Below are 12571 nucleotides of genomic sequence, written 5' to 3'. Positions count from 1 at the left end.
ATATATATACACACACACACACACACACACACACACAATCTTCTACCATAAAACACACACACACATGCACACACAAGTTGGATAATAATAAAATTGCCAGTTATCATAGAGTCAGGGTTGTATTGCTGTAAAGATCTGTGTGATAGATATTGGCTCTGATATTCCTCTCTCTGAATATGCATGAGGGGAAGTCTCTGCAGAAGGAGAGTGGGGGAAATGTAAGATGCCCGAGTCCTGCTTTATCTTACATCTTCCTGTTGGTTGGTTTCTCCTGCAACAGGCCTGGCCTTCCACCGGACGTGCGTGTAAGTTGTGCATTGTTATACAAGTGGTGTAGGTACAAGTGTGACTTACACAATGATTTATCATCCCTGACTCCAACCCAGTGTCTGTAAATGGCACTGTGGAAAACACCAGGATGGGAGGAGAGTTTATAAATGAGGACTTGACTTTCTTCATAATTATACAGGGGTGGAGGTGGTTTTAACTCTCATTAAGCATAATTACTATATGCACCTGTGCTTAGTAATTCATGGCACACCATTGAATACCAAACCCTGAGTTTGTAATTAATAAGCTGGGATGGTTTTTGCAGAGATCTGGAATGACAGAGATGACACCCATTGGTGCAGCAGGAGGAAACCAGTTCCAGGCTCCTAAACTGGTATTTCTAATTCAGTTCCAGGTCCCTAAACTGGTATTTTTAATTCAGTTCCAGTCTCCTAAGCTGGTATTTCTCAATTTCCAGTGAGATTCAGGCACCTAATTCTCTCGGGTTCCCTTGAAAATTGCAGCTACGGTTATCATTTGATGTAGACATTGACAGGTAGAGAAGTCCTCTCTGCTGTCCTTCCATACTTGACCATCTCCTAGTTTGGGTCTTTTATATTTCATATTAGAAGAAACATATCTTTTGTCTCAGTTGGCTGGCATGTTTTGGAGAAGGCTGGATGCTGTGTAGGCCTTGGTGGTCTTGCTAAGTTTTTCTCCAGAACATCTGTACACTTCTCTTCCATTTTGGGAAGTTCTGAGAGGGTTTCCCAAACAGGCAGTGTCACTTCTTTTGAAGGGATACGTCCACCTTGATTCTGGAAATTGCAGTTTTGGAGCCCTTGGCCATAGTCAGGCCAGTCGTCATCTCTACCTAGGTGCCTCCAGGCCTGCAGGCTTCACTTCTCACAGACTGGCAGAGACCCCATCACGGTTGCAACGTGCACTGGGCCAAAACCTAGGCTGCCTTGACTGGAAATATTTTGAATGTTACATTAGTTACATGTGAGAAGAGAAAAATGATTGGCCCCTTGAAGTAATTTGTCTTAATTTAGGTAGAGTAAATAACTTTAGTCACTGAGCTGACACAGCTGCTCGCTGAGCTCCAACGAGGAATGATTAGGAAACAATGAAACCCACTCAGTATTTGGAAAGCTCAAGACTTTCGAGTTGGACTCATCATTTGTATTTATAGCTAATGCAAAACTGACCCTTGCTGTTTCAAGACTGTGGAACCAATTAAGCCTCTCTCTCGCTCCCCGTTCCTTGTACAATTACCACATGCACACTGTAACTTGCGGCTATGAGCAAGTTAAATTCAATTTTAAATAGAGTGTGCAAAGTGAACTGTAACTGGGGAACAGTTTCGTGTGTGCCTTCCCCCCCATCCTGACAACCAGCTTTACTACCCAGCGGGGAATAGAATGATCACTCATTTACGGCTGCAGTCATCTCCCTGTTACCGCATTAGGAAGGAATGAGCACCAAAAGCCATTATAATTAAGATCTCTTTGGAACTGACAGTAGAAATAGATGGCATGCGGAGCTGGAGCTCTGTGGCTCAGCTGTTTCTTTTTCTAGCTGTCACTGGAAAATTACCCAGGCTGACAATCATATTCTTAACGTGGCCATGCTAAGTGATATATATGCACCCTGTGCTCTGGGAGCGCAGAGGAAATGGGGGCTAATGCAGCAGGAAGAGCTGCTCGCGCCTTCTGGCTTCAGCTGAGTCGGTGCCAGGGGACCGGGCTCACCTAGAAACGTGTGGCTGGGCTCTTCAGCCCGCTCGTTAGGGCGGGTGGTCTCTGTAGAGCAGGCCCAAGGCCTGTCCCCGGATAAACCCCCATAGAGAAGGATGCTTTGCTGAAGCAGCCGAGCCCCCATCACCTGTTTCCAATGCTAGACATCAAGGGCTGGAAGAGACCTTGAAAGATCATGAAGTCCAACCCCAATGGACATCTGATGACAACAGCTAGCAACAGGGCTCAGAAACGAAGTCTCCAGGCACCCCCGTTGCATGCTATAGGTGGATGAAATGAGACAGGTGCTATAGGTGGAACAAGTGACATCATTCCCCTGTCAGTGCTTCCAAGATGACATCATCGCTGTGTTGGCTAATCAGCAGGGATCCTGGTTTCCTCTGATTTAAAAAAATCTCTGATTTTTCATTAACAAAAGTCACCCCAAATTCACATTTTTCCATGATTAAAATGAAACACCACGATCTATCTATCTATCTGTCTATCTATCTGTCTGTCTGTCTATCTATCCATCTATCTTAGTGGTGGACATATGAAAATGAAACACCATTTTATATATATATAATGTGTGTGTGTGAGTGTGAGTGTGTGTGCGTGTGTGTGTGTGTGTATAGCAAACATAAATGAAACACTACCAAGAGATAGATAGATAGATAGATACCATTTATCTATCTATCCATCTATCTCTTGGTGGTGTTTCATTCATATTCATAGAAAAATGTGGATTTAGGGTTACTTTCTTTTAACCAAAAATTGGGGATTTTTTTTTTTTAAATCAGAGAAAACCAGGATTCCTGCTAATCAGTATTTCCAGTACTCCCATGTCCTTTCCGGGAGGACTAATGTCAGACCTGGCTCTTCAAGGTACATCGTAGTGACACGATAATTGAAACGCCCACTTTATTAAGAGGTTTGGGCACATCCCCATGGGGTGGAAAACGTGACCGTCCACAGCAACTGTCTCTGTATTTAATGGCCCATTAGCTTCACAGTCGCTCCAGGTTGTAGGTGGCCCACAAGACTGGTCATTGCTGACTAGGAGCAGGCATGTCAATGTTGGGCAGATGGAAGGACCCAGGCTAGAGCATCATCCAGTCCTGTCTCATTTAGTGCCAGCTTTTGCTGCCCTTCCTCCCCGGGGGTCTCATCTGGTCCCCCTAGAAGCCCCATGGAAATAACAGAAGCAGCTGGCTGGATCCTTAGCAGGTGAAAAAGCAGAGACTGCAGAGATGCCCAGCTGCAAGGACTTGGCTAACACAGAAAGACCTGGCCTTGGCAATCTAGAGGGCACTCGCAATGTGAAGTCAGGGACCATCCCATGGGAAGCTGCATATATGAGGCTGCTTTCTGCACTGCCCCTCCCAGAAGTTAGGGATGAGGTCGCTTGAGTTGAACAGCATTGACTTTTGGGTGTGTTAGAGCTAGCACTGGCTTGTGCCCATCCCCGGTAAGTACAAACGAAGGGTGAAAGGAGAAACACCTTCGGGCAGTGAAAAGGCTCCATCTGTCAAGATCAAACTCTTGTTTTCTCTGGGGAAAGAAGTGGCCTTCTGACTTGTGTAAGCGCAGGTGTGAGTAACCTTTCTGGCTTGGTGCAGCAGAACAGCATGTTCCAGGCAGACGTCATGACATTAAATTGATGCATGCGTTTTTGTGCATCATCTGTACGATGATGGGAGAACATTAGGCATCTACTTATCTGATTCATCTTTGAACTTCTGCAGTTATCCGTTACTTTAAATGCTGACAGGCTGTAATTGCTGTTGGCCTACCTCTGCAGTGGAGAGGTGCCAGAAAGCCTGAAGTATTTAGATTACCAGGAAGGGAGCTGTACCCTACTACTCACCGATAAGGTAGTATGTGAAGACCCGTTGGTCTTCATACCTGAGAAACACAGTTGCCCAACAGTGATAGATAGTTTTGAACAGCAGGAGACAGTTTTCCCATTATTTCACAATATTAAGCATCTCCCCCCATCTCCCCGGGATGACAAATGCCAAGCTGTGCTGCTTTAACCAGGGAGGGAGTTACTGATTTACTGTCTCTCTGAGCAGGCCACTTAACTAGCTGCCCATGTTGAGTGTCTGGAACTTGGCATCTTGAAATAACCCATTCTTTCATACCTGAAATAATCTTCCAGGTTTGCAAGCATTGTGCTGGAGAGCATTACCTCTCGATCTGTCACCAGCTGAGCACAGCCTGGATCAAGTGACAGCAAAGCCCACTTTCCTCCTCTTTGAACAGAGGTGTGAGCTAGCCCCGGCGTGTCTGACCTAACCTGCTTCTTGGAGGGCAGCCAGGATAACTGCAGAGTATTGTGGTCCAGGAGATAAATCAGCAAAATCTGAGTTCAATTTCCAGCTGTGACTGACCTGGACCTCGCCTTCAGTCCAACTTACCTATCTGGACTGCAAGTAATTTGGAGGCAAGTTCTCTCAGTATAGCAGCTAGCACCTTGTGGGCTTGATTTTGTTTGGAGCTTTGAGACTTTATTGTTATTACAATATTAATCTTACTACTATTATTGTAAAGCGGGAAGGCTCCACTGTGATATAAGCAATATAAATAATGTCATAGAAATCCAGCTCTCAGAGTCTCTCCTGGTTGGTGTTCCACCAGGGAAGATTTGAACCAGGATTGTGTGCAAAGTAGTTCAAGCAAATACTTTTGGGCGGGTACACATGTACTAAGCCGACTTAAAATAAGGCGACTTAAGTTAAGCCATGTCAGAGTGTACGCATGTACAGCTCTTTGACATGGTGGCAGCCATCTTGGGAGGTAAGTTGTCTTAACTATTGTGACTTGGGGGTGTATTATCTTGCACCTCGGAGATGTATTATCTTATGCCGCATTTAAGTCGACTCTACTCCACGTATGTGTGTATGCTTTGACAAGTTAAGTCAACTTAACTGTCAGAAAGTACACATGTATGCACCCTTTGAGAGTAAACCTTTCAGGATAGCTAGTTAAATGCACTGAGGAACTGGCGTGATCCACCCATTTGTAACTATGGCTTCATTGTGAGTTCAAGCTGTTTAATCTCAGCTAACCCTGAGCCAAATCCAAGACCACCCCAATCTCAATACTCCAGTATGCGTATGATGCTGTAATGTGTTCTCACTCAGAAGCAGATCTTTAGGCAATAGTCAACGTCTTTACCAAGGCATACCAGGAAATGGGGCTGAAGCTTAACATTTAGAAGATTAAGGTCCTGCATCAACAAACTCTTAATGAGCAGTCCCCTGCTCCAGTAATTCAGATTCATGTTGAGACTCAGGAGAACACTGAATATTTCCCATACCTCAGAAGCCATCTCTCGCAGAAGGCTGATATCAGTGGAGAAATCCAACGTTGCCTCAAATATGCAAGTGCAGCCTTAGGACACCTGAGGAAATGAGTGTCTGAAGATTGTAAGATCAGATCTTAAATGAAGCTTGTGGTGTATCATTCAGTTGTGATCCTGGCCTTACTGTACAGAGTTGAGAGGTGGACAATGTATAGGAGAAATCAAGTTGTTGGAAAAGTATCATCCCTCGAATCCAGTGGGATGAGAGACGCACCAAACATTAGCATCCTCTTGCAAGCAAATACCACGAGCATCGAGGCAATGATCATCTGACATCAACTTTGCTGGGCTGACCACATCATCTGGATATCCAACTCTAGACTCGTGAAGCAAGTTTTATTCTTCCAGCTTGGTCAAGGCGTAACCTCAAGAGGAGGGCAGAGAAAGCACTTCAAAGACATCCTTGAGGCCAACTTGAAAAAAATGTAACATTGACATCAACTCCTGGGAGATGATCATCCAGGACCACCACAAATGGAGGAAAAGTCTGCTGCAGGGATCTCAGTATGTTGAAAATTTATGATGACAACAGAAGATGGAAAAGTGGGAGCAGCAGAAACAACATATCGTGGATCAAACCAAGAATCTGGGGCCACCATGGAAACATGTGTCCAAGTTGCAGTAGAGCTTGTTGATCCCAAATTGGCCTCAGCAGCCATCTTTGGGCCCATAGGTAAGGCAATCATGAAGACAATCATCCTCGACTGTGAGGCATTGCCAAAGAAGAAAGAAGTGAGTTTTCATCAAACTAAAAGGAAGTTGCCTTGATAGCTGTTACATTTCCATCCCACTGCTCTGTATCTCTTTATTCAGACTTCATTGTTTCTCCCTCCTTCCTGGAGTCTGTATAAACAACCTCCTTGGAGCAGCATTTCAGGGATGCCTGGTATTTGCACCTCCACTGAGCTCCTTGTGGGCAGGAGGCTCTCAGCACGTTCTCTGAACCTCAGGCCTTAATTACCTGCCTTTGCTTTTCTTGGTCCTTCATCTCTTTCTGCATCGTGAATAATGCTAGCTAAGAACTGGTCGCAGCATGCTCTGTGCTGCTCTGAGGTTTTGAGCCATATTGAACATCATTCCTCACTGAACAATGAAAGGCTTTTTGGGCTGCTCCCATCAGACCAGAAAGAAAATTTGATTTGCAAAGTGAATGGATAGAGAGAAACCCCTCTGAGCTTTTTGGAGAAGGCCTGTGAGCGCCACTGCTTTGGATACGAATTGGTCATGCTCTGATGGCCCTGCCCTGTGAAAGGGATTCCCACTGGGACAGGAAGCTCCTCTTATTCCCCAGCTGGGTAAATAAGTCTGAAAAGTCATGGACACAAAACTCCAGTTGGAGAAATGCTGCAGGGATGCCATCCCTGCTATCCCCCCAGCTTCCTTCCACCTCCCCAGCCTCCACGTCCTGAAGAGGTGGTGGGGGAGGAAACACATAGTTCCTTTCCCGTGAAACTCATGCTGGTTTGGCAGGTAAGTTGGGACTGTTTCCATCACTTCAAAATAGTTTTGCATTTCGATGAGTCTCTTGCTACATTGCCAAAGGCCTTTAGCACTGAACGCAGGAATTATGTTTCGAGGAAGGCCAGATGGTTTCGTGGAACTTCAGATAACGGTTGATGAACCAGAGCTTGTGGGCAGAGCAGGTACACGTTTGTTTATGTTGTTTATTTGCCGTTGCAGGCGCTGAGGTCACGCGCTTGCTATCTACATTTTTCACGGGCAACTGGCATTAAAAGCTCTTTTTTGAAATGTCTGATGCTGTGTCTCATTGCAATAGGTCGCATTGGATTACTTCTCACTTACGTACCCCTATGATATCATATGTTATTTAAAGAAACAGTGGTTGGTAAATTATACCTCCCTTGCATATGACATAATACACTCTCCAGCCTCAATGGCTTTGTTTTTACATGGCAGATTAAAAAACAAAGTTAGAAATCAAATCCAGATTGAAATATTCAGCTGGAATTTAGAGTAGATGGAAGACACAGCGCAGGGATGTTGCAAATGCATCCATTGGAGATCTGTTTTGAACTGCTGGAAGGCTCCAGTCTCACGGACAAACTTTATGGGATATGATAGCTTTCAAGCACCATTTCTTTTATTACAATGCAATGGCAGCTCTTACACCTATGTTAACTGTGTTGGAATAATACCATATTTTCTTGCATATAATCTACATCTCTTTTCCCCAGAATTAGCCCCCCAAGATTGCAGTATATGTATTGACCAAGGAAGTAGGCAGGCAAGGCTCTTTGGATAGATGTGATCTCTTTTATGAGGCCAACTAAATAGATGGAAAAAAAAGTTCTTTACAAGCTTTCGGGCACAGGGAAGTTGATTTTCTGCCCAGGATCAAAGCATCCTGCTTCCTTGCTCTGTGAAGCTAACTTTTCATAGGGATTTTTGTTGTACTTCAGCTGCTCCTAGTCTTTCTCCTCATGTTTCACAAGCCTGGAGATTCTTTACCTCTTTTCAAAAGAATAGGCCCACCGATGGGGGCTGGGGTTTCAGCTTTACTTGAACAGGAAAGGGAGGATGAATCAGATGAATAAAAGGCACCATCCCTGCTCTATGCAGCCTTAACTCTGGAAAAAAGATCTTTATTCTTCATTCTGCCTTTCAGAAATAAGTTGTGTATTATATTCCAGGGTTTGTTGTATGCACTGAAAGTGACTCCCCGACTTCTGGGTATATAAACGCACTTTTCAATCAGGGATGCTTAGCAGAGTTTTTTCCTAGGATATGAACTCTGAAAAAGGCAGGATTGCAAGGTGGGGGCAGAGACACGGCCTGTCTGCAATCACAACAATATGGTCCCCTATAGAAGGAGGGCACCTGAATGGGTTGCATCTTGATTGTCAAAAAGCCCCATCAACGTGAACAGAAAATAAACACCTGAGGGATAGCCTAGTTTGCAGACCTATAATGAAGACGTTTATATTGCTAAGGAAGAAATGCACCGGATGACATAAGTCATAGACTTTTATATGCCTGGGAGTCTAGCAACTAAAAGTTGGCTTTAGGTGCAGCCATTTTCCTGAGCTGTTGGCAGTTAAAAGGCCCAAGACACTCATCAGTACACGCGCTTATTTGTCTGGCTCGGTTGATTTTCCACACACTTAGGTATCTTTTGCAATTCACTGAAAATGTTGAGCAGGTCTTTGGGCACACTTGACGTGTCATCTAAGGTCAGCCAACCACGTCCCTCTGAAAGCCTGAGCAAGCATGGAAGTAGCGCTTGGAGTTTGAACCATTAGTGAACCCCCACTAGCATTTCGATCCATTTGCACAGGTCACGGAGCACACACTTCGGGACCTAAATTAATGACACAGGGCTGCTGGCACCTGAGGCTATATTAGAGGAAACTATGCATAAGCAAGTCCTTAGTAAAAAAAAGAAAAGGAAAACGTTTTGGAATCTATTGCTCTGGGTGTTCGGTGATTTATGCCATTATTAATTCAATACTAGGCTAGTTGCATTTTGTTGAAGTTTTCATTTAAATAACAAGGTGTTACCATAATGTGTCAACAACTTACACAATCATCTGAGGCCCTAACTTCATATGTCTGTACTAAACACTCCTCTCTCAATTAATTGAATCCCTTTTCTACTGAGCAGCAATTCTGAAGAAGGATTACCGGTGCTACTGGAGAATGCCGGCATTATCTAAATATGTTAAATCATTGGCTCAATAATTTTAATTTAATTTGAGTGATTAATCAGTTACTTGGATGCAGTTATTTGCTTTAAGACATCTCAGATCAGGGAACGGAGCAGGGAGACAATTAGGAAAGCATGTGTTTTGGAAATTACCCAGCACATCTTTCAATTTACGGCACCGGACGAAAAGGAGGTGGGTATCGACTTCAGCTAATAGCAATCAAAATACTAGCAGGACACTGATGCTAATTGATGAATGAACCATGATGTTTGGAGGCACTGACCCTACAAAGATAAACAGCAGCACTTCAGGCGCTCATGGAGCACTTTTCTGGAGCCCTTGCATTTAGCAAATGCACAGAGTAACTTTGTTGTGCATGTCATAGATTCAGAGATGTTTGGGTCGGAAGGGACCTTGGCAGATCATCGAGTCCGACCCCCTGCCCTGGGCAGGAAAGAGCACTGGGGTCAGATGACCCAGCCAGGTGCATGTCCATCCTCCTCTTGAAGACCCCCGGGGTAGGGGAGTGCACCACCTCCCCTGGAGCCCCTTTCAGATTCTGGCCACCCTTACCGTAAAGACTTTCTTCCTGATGTCTAACCTGAATGTGCTCTCCGTCAGTTTGCGGCTGTCGTGCCTAGTTACTCCAAGGGGTGCCCTGGTAAACAGAGCATCTCCTGTTCCTTGCTTTCCCCCATCTGAATTTGTAGGCGGCCACAAGCTCACCTCTCAGCCTTCTCTTGCGGAGTTGAAGAGATCCAGGGCCCTTAAATTCTCCTTGCAGGGCTTTGCCTGCAGGCCCTTAGCCATCTGAGTGGCCTCCTCTGAACCCTCTCCACATTGTCCACATCCCTCCTGAAGTGCAGCACCCAAAACTAGATGCAGTACTCCAGCTGCGGCCTGACCAGTGCCGCGTAGAGGGGAAGTATCACCTCCCTGGACCTGTTCATGATGCACCTGCTAATGCACTTTGTCACACTGACAACTCGTGTTCATCGTGGAGTTAACTATGACTCCAAGATCGCTTTCTGCTGCCGTGCTGCTGAGAAGGTCCTCCCCCAGCCTGCAAGCGTGCCGGTGATTCCTTCTCCTTGCACTTCTCCTTGTTGAACGGCATCCTATTCTGTTCTGCCCACTTTTCCAACCCATCCAGATCCACTTGGATTCATTCCCTACCCTCTGGTGTGTTAACTTTACCCCATAATTTGGTATCATCAGCACATTTGGACAGCGTGCTTTCCACTCCCTTGTCCAAGTCACTGATGAAGACATTGAATGGCACCGGTCCAAGGACCGAGCCGTGCGGGACTCCACTGCCCACATCTTTCCAGGCCAATACCGACCCGTCCACCACCGCTCTCTGGGTGCGACCCCATAGCCAATTTGCCACCCACCTGACTGTAATCATCTACATCACAGCCGCTCAGTTTATTTATGAGAACAGGATGAGATACCGTATTGAAGACCTTCTTAAAATCCAAGTAGATGACATCTACTTCAACTCCTGCATCTAAGCATCTTGTGACCTGGTCATAAAAAAAAAACAAAGCTAGTCAGGCAGGATCGACCTGCTATGAATCTGTGCTGGTTGCCCTTCAGCATTAATTTTCCCGCTGGACTCCCACAAATGTGATCCTTAATAATTTTTTCAAAGGTTTTCCCAAGGATAGAGGGGAGACTAACCAGTCTACAGCTACCTGGTTCATCCTTCCTCCCCTTCTTGAAAATAGGGACCACACTGGCCCTTTCTCAGTCCTTAGGGACCTGACCTGAGCACCGCGAGCGCTCGAACAGCCGTGCCAGCAGCTCTGCTGTGACCCTGACTGATTCCTTCAGCACCCTTGGGTGAAGTTCATTCGGGTCCGCTGACTTAAACACGTCCAGCCCCTCCAAGTGCCCTTTCCCCAAGTCAGCACTAGCAGTTGGTGGGCTGGTGTCCCTCTTGTGCCTGTCTATGATCCAACTGGGAGATTTGTCCCAATCCGTGTTCAGGAATACAGAAGCAAAAAAACTCATTGAAGAGCTCAGCCTTGTCCCCCCGTCTCTGTCACCAATTGCCCTAGTTTGTCCTGTAAGGGTCTCCTATGCTGCCCTGCACCTTCTTTTTGCTCACTATACACCTGAAGAAGGACTTTGTTGTCTTTAATTTTTGTCACCAGCCTAAGATCCATTTCTGCTTTGGCCTTTCCGACTGCCTCCCTGCAAGTGTGGGCCAAGCAGGTATGCTCCGCCTTGGTAGCTACCCCCTGCTTCCACAGCCTGTTATGCCTCTTTTTTGGCCCTTAGGCTTTCCTGGATTTCCCTGTTCAGGGAAAAAGTTTTCCTGTCCCCTTTGCCCCCTTTCCTGCATGGTGGGATTGTCTTCTTCTGCACCTGTAGGATTGCTCCCTTTAGGAACGACCACCCTTCCTGGACCCCATCTCACCAATCCTCCTGTTCTTCAGTGCCTCACTAACTAATCTCCTGAGCGCACTGACATTGGCCTTTTTGAAGTTTAGTACTTTTGCCCTACTGGTTTTCTTTCCCACCCTACATTGGACAGTGAATTCAATCAAGTGGTGGTCACTGGCCCCTGGGTCACCTTGTGTCAGTAGATGCCCCACCAGGTCATCCCCTGCAGCCAGCACCAAGTCCAGTAAGGCGTCTCCTCTAGCGGGACCGTATCCCTCCTGCGTTAGGTGGAGGTCCCAGACGCAGGTTAAGAACCTATGTGAACAGATTATAGTTCCATAGTTTCATAGTTTCATAGTTTGAACGGTTGTATCTGGCTGACTGCTCCTCCCAGCAGATGTCCAGGTAGTTTAGGCCACCCAGGACAGCCATGTCCCTTGACCGTACGGCCTCTGAGAGCTGTCTGGAGAAATTCAGGTCCAACTCATCCTCCTGATGTGGCAGCCTGTAGTAGACTCCCACTGCCAAGTCCCTTTCCCCCAACCCCCTTGTATTCTGACCCACAATACCTCAATTTGCCTGTCCTCTGAACCCATCTTGATTACAGAAGTTGTATATTGCTCCTTAACCTAGAGAGCAACACCCCCCGCACCTTTTTCCCTCCTCTGTCACATCTGTACAGCCTAAAGCCCTCAATGCTTACTGCCCAATCGTGGCTAGGGTCCCACCAGGTTTCAGTTAGCCCAACTCAGTTGAAGTTCTTGCTTGCAAGCAGGAGTGCAAGTTCCTCCTGCTTGCTCCCCATGCTCCTAGCATGAGTGTAGAGATACTTGAGCCCCCCCCATGTTGGTGCCTTCAGTTCCTGGGCATGACCTGATGCGATGAAGTGTCCCGATGGGTTGACAAGGTTTCATAGCTTCTAGGGTCGGAAGGGACCTGAGCAGATCATCAAGTCCGACCCCCTGCCATGGCAGAAAGAGCACTGGGGTCAAATGACCCCAGTAAGGTGGTCATCCAACCTCCTCTTAAAAACCCCCAGGGTGGGAGCCTGCACCACCTCACTTGGAAGCTGGTTCCAGACCCTAGCCGCCCTGACCGTGAAGTAGCGCCTCCTGATGTCCAACTTAAACCTTCCCTCC

General features: G+C 46.3%; 1 long non-coding RNA gene across 1 annotated transcript in view; it reads right to left on the bottom strand.

The window, feature by feature from the left end:
• Window positions 1-10039: 10039 nt before the first annotated feature.
• The window catches only part of LOC109288351, a 10570-nt gene continuing 8038 nt past the window's right edge, over window positions 10040-12571 (bottom strand). Inside the window, exon 3 of the long non-coding RNA XR_002095110.1 lies at window positions 10040-10128. This is a non-coding gene — a long non-coding RNA (uncharacterized LOC109288351). The remainder of the gene's footprint in view (window positions 10129-12571) is intronic.

This window comes from Gavialis gangeticus, unplaced genomic scaffold, assembly GCF_001723915.1.
Source record: "Gavialis gangeticus isolate Ggan-Ray unplaced genomic scaffold, GavGan_comp1, whole genome shotgun sequence".
Taxonomy (NCBI): Eukaryota; Metazoa; Chordata; order Crocodylia; family Gavialidae; genus Gavialis; species Gavialis gangeticus.
The sequence above is the reverse complement of the archived record's forward strand: the minus strand, read 5'-3'. Positions and strand labels throughout refer to the sequence as shown.